This window comes from Littorina saxatilis, linkage group LG12, assembly GCF_037325665.1.
Source record: "Littorina saxatilis isolate snail1 linkage group LG12, US_GU_Lsax_2.0, whole genome shotgun sequence".
NCBI lineage: Eukaryota > Metazoa > Mollusca > Gastropoda > Littorinimorpha > Littorinidae > Littorina > Littorina saxatilis.
The window spans coordinates 78,165,065-78,169,652 of NC_090256.1; the positions used below are offsets into that span (position 1 = coordinate 78,165,065).

At 46.7% G+C, this 4,588-nt stretch overlaps 1 protein-coding gene across 1 annotated transcript in view; it reads left to right on the plus strand.

The window, feature by feature from the left end:
- Positions 1-3,096: 3,096 nt before the first annotated feature.
- Positions 3,097-4,588, plus strand: part of LOC138983208 (uncharacterized) — a 32,314-nt gene continuing 30,822 nt past the window's right edge. The window contains exon 1 of the mRNA XM_070356619.1: positions 3,097-4,138. The gene's annotated coding sequence lies outside the window, so the exon portion shown is untranslated. The remainder of the gene's footprint in view (positions 4,139-4,588) is intronic.

Sequence of the window (4,588 nt, forward strand, 5' to 3'; positions counted from 1 at the left end):
TCACGTTCACAGTTGGCAACTCTATACGTTACTTCACACAGTGTCGTAAAACTCACTACAGCCACATATCTGGGCGTTTTGACGACAGAGACAAAGCAAAGCAAGAAGAGAACACTTAGAACACAAGCAATAACTGGGACAATTTGAGGGAGGGTGGGACATGATTAAGAGGGAAGTAAAGGACCTGTGAGGGAGAAGGGTGTGTGTGTAGGGGGCGGGGTGGAGGGGGAACGGCTGTGACATCGGCGAAGAAAAAAAGTGGACATTTAAAACACGAACCACGGCTGTGAGAATTTTTTTTAGTGTTGGGAGATGAAGAAAAGAAATTAATGGGAGGGGTGGTGGGAAGGGTCAGTCAGTGTCGACGGAAAACCAAAAAAAGTGGACTCTTGAAACACAAACGACTGTGAGAATGTAGGGGAGGGATGGAGGTGAAGAGGGAATAATGATCGTAAAGAAGGGAGGAGGGGGGGGGGGGGGGCAGTCAAGGAATAAAAACAAAAAGAACTGAACACTTTGAAAACCAGCGACCACTGTGAGAATCTACGGGAGGGCGGGAGAGAAGGTAGATGGGAAGGGTTGGGAAAAGACCTGTAAAACTGAAGAGAGAGAGAGAGAGAGAGAGAGAGAGAGAGAGAGAGAGAGAGAGAGAGAGAGAGACAGACAGACAGACACAGAGAGACAGAGACAGACAGACACAGAGAGACAGAGACAGACAGACAGAGAGACAGACAAAGACAGACAGAGAGAGAGACAGAGACAGACAGTGACAGAGAGAGAGAGACAGAGAGAGACAGACAGAGACAGACAGACAGACAGACAGACAGAGAGACAGGGACAGACAGTGACAGAGAGAGAGAGAGAGAGAGAGAGAGAGAGAGAGAGAGAGAGAGAGAGAGAGAGAGAGAGAGAATTGAATTGAATTGAATTGAACTTTATTTAACAAGGATTAAGATTTAAGGCTACGCCTTTTCTTACAATCTGTCCTTGAGAGAGAGAGAGAGAGAGAGAGACAGAGAGAGAGAGAGAGACAGAGAGAGAGACAGAGATAGACAGAGACAGAGAGAGAGAGACACAGACACAGAGAGAGAGACAGAGAGAGATAGAAAGAGAGATAGAAAGAGAGAGAGGAGAGAGACAGATAGACAGACAGACAGACAGGCAGGCAGACAGACAGACAGGCAGGCAGACAGGCAGGCAGGCAGATAGACAGAGACAGATAGAGATATGAGCGCACTTCGAGCACCGACGTCTGCTGCAATAAATGTGCACGAGGGAGGAAGACTGATGTGGGGAAAGGGGAGAGGGTAAAGACCTGTGTCATGGGGACATATTTAATTCTTTCTCCCTGTTTTTGCAACGAAGTGGCCACAGTGGCAAAAAGACTGACCCCCGGCCAGCCGGCTAGGTAACCAGCGGTCTGAATGACGCGTCACGGCGTAGAGCAAAGGGCACCGTGACGTCGGTCACGATCAGTACACCTCCACAGGGTCCAAGTTGTGAGGGAATGTTGTGGGAAAACCACATGTCGTCACTTGTCTGCTACTGTTTTACGTTGTTGCTACCTGCCCCCTCTTTGCTTGCTTCACACCTCGGCCAGAAACAAAGTCTGCGTTGCAGTGGCTAGTTTTGTGTACACAAGTAATACACTTTTACGAGTAGCATGTGCTACAAGACAAACACAGACCGGTGCATGGAGATTTGCTACAAGCACACACATTCACACTCATGCACGCACACGCACACACACACGCACGCACGCACGCACACACACACACACACACACGCACGCACGCACGCACACACACGCACACACACACACACACACACACACACACACACACACACACACACACACACACGCACGTATTCATGCAGGCTTACGCACGCACGCACGCACCCCACTCCCCTATAAACATACACGCACGCACACACGCTCACACACACACACGCACGTATTCATGCAGGCTTACGCACGCACGCACCCCACTCCCCTATAAACATACACGCACGCACACACGCTCACACACACACACACACGCACACACGCAAACACGCAAACACACATACACACAAACACACACACACACTGACACACACCCACACACACGCGCACGCATCAGTTGACAAAACGCAAATTGTACAATACTGAGCAATGTTGATCAAGGCTCAGAGGTTTGTGCGTCTCAAGCACGTGTTAGGGCCGTCAACCCTTCCTACCTTCTGGAACTTTTGTGTCTATACGTACGTACGTATGTCAATACTCTCACCGTTTTCAGTTGTTTTCAAGTCTCAGACGGAGTATTGGCTTTTCACTGTACTTTTCGTAAGCAGCAATTAAATGCCATGGTTCACTCGCATGGTAAATCATTAAGTCAAATTAAAAGTGTATCGGTACAAAACTTAATTGTTTATGAATTCACGACTTATGAATTCACGACTTGATATTTGTATGCATGCTTGTTTGTTTGTTTTATTAGTTTGGTTTCTGCTGTGTGATTCGCCGGGTTATTCAACATCAAAAGCCGAATTATTTCGCTCCGCCTGAAGGTTTTCGGAGGAAAAATCCCAATGATAGTACATGTACGAGCTTGTGACAAATTCAACGACGTTTTTGTTAGGAGAAGACAAAACAACTTTCTCGAAGTACATACTAGTGTCGTTATCTGCCTATTTTGTACTTCCGGTCTTTTCCGAACATGTCACATTAGGCTAGACTTTCATTGTCTACTTTTGGCATCCCAGTACATTGTTTTCGTTGAAACCTCTGCCTGGGATATAATCTCAAATAAAATGGTTTTATATTTCGCGTGCGCGTGTGTGTTAGTGCATGTGTGTGAGTGTGTGTGCGCGCGTGTGCGCGCGTGTGCGCGGGTGTGTGTATGTGTGTGTGTGTGTGTTTGTGTTTATGTGTGTGTGTGTGTTGGGGGGAGGGGGGAATGTCGCGCAGTAGTAATCGTGCGCCCTAAACCACGGTCGCAAAAAAAACCGCAGTCCCGTAGTACGGCCGCGACAGTGCCCATTCTCCGTGCGGGAAACAGCGGGCAGGTATTTAAACCTCTCGCGCCGCCAGGAGCCCTTCAAAGCTCAGCTGAACTGTCCTGCTGGGGACACCGTATCTTCGGGTCCTACCAAACTCGTGTCTCTCTCTCCCTCCTGTAGCGCTTTGTTCCGTCTTTTCTCAGCGCTAACGGTACTAGTCTTATTAGTGTGGGTGACCAGACTTCAAAAGACTCAGGAGCTAGCGTGTCTCTTTGTCTGCCTACCACAGGCAAAGTAGAATATCTTCGCTTCTGGAAACTCAACGTAACCGTAATTGTGAACATTTTTCTGTACGGAACGGTACAGCTGAACGCACAGGAGCTCTGTATTCGATCCAAGTCGACCGTGTCTGCTGCCAAACCGTGACGTCTATAGGTGTGGAACTATTGTTAATCCCTCACAGACTGCTGTACTAAACTAATTAATTCCAGCTGACCAATATCTACAATCTATCATCTGGTCTTTGTCCTCAGTTTTGAAACAGAGGCAGCATTGGTGAAACCCGGAACATTTATACCCAAGTCATTGCAAATTGCGTTTCATGGAATTTGCCACCGATGAATAGAACGTTGATTAGAACGTCGAATTTAAGGAACCTAGCAAGGGGTTTTGCGACTGACTTGCTCTATGCCTTTTAAATGACTTGCTAAATCTGGACATTTTGAAACCTTTATGAGTAACTCGTTTTAATTTTGATAACTTGCTTTTGACTTTTTGAGTGACTTCCTCGGAACATTTTTAAAAACTTAAACCAGAAAGTGGATGCGGTTTATACGGCAACTGTGAGCTTCCAGTGGACTTGCTTCAGCCGGCAGTGAGTCCAAGCGTTGTGTACCGATGCTGGGCCGAGTCGTTGCAGGCAGGGATTCCTGAAGTAGCGAAAGGAGCTGAGTGGGGAACAATCCTGACGTTCTGACAAGCCTACACTTTACCTAGCGGGATTCGCCACTCGCTAGATAAACTTTCTAGCCCCTGCAGCCCTCCCAGGCCAAAGGTCAGAGACGGAAGGCCACGTGATTGAGTCAGCACATCTTCTGCTGTCGTTGTAAAGCACGAGCATCCTGCGCTGTGACTGGCAAGTCCCCCATCCGTATCCGTATGTACGAATTATGGAGCTTTTTTTTTGCTTGTTGTTGTTTGTTTTTGTTGTTATTGTCCTTGTTGTAATTGTTGTCTCCTTCTTCTTGCTCTTCTTTTTCTTCAAACATGTTGGGGGGGGGGGGGGGGGGGGTGGAAAGGAGGCATTTTGCATTTAACCTTTTTATGTTTCTGAACAATTTAACTTCAGGTGGCTTCAGTTCTTCTTTCCTACCCCGCTAATGCGAGCTGCCGTTATATGGTGGTTTTTTCCTTCTGTTTGTAAGTTTTTTTTGTTCGTTTGTTTGTTTGTTTGTTTGTTTGTTTGTTTGTTTGTTTGTTTTCTTTCACTTGCGTTCCTTACTTTTTTCTTCCTTCTTTTTTAAAACTGAATTATTTGTTTATGTGGACGATGATTAACATATCAGTGGTCTGAAGTTGTGTTTTTTGTGGGCTTCAAATCCAAGTG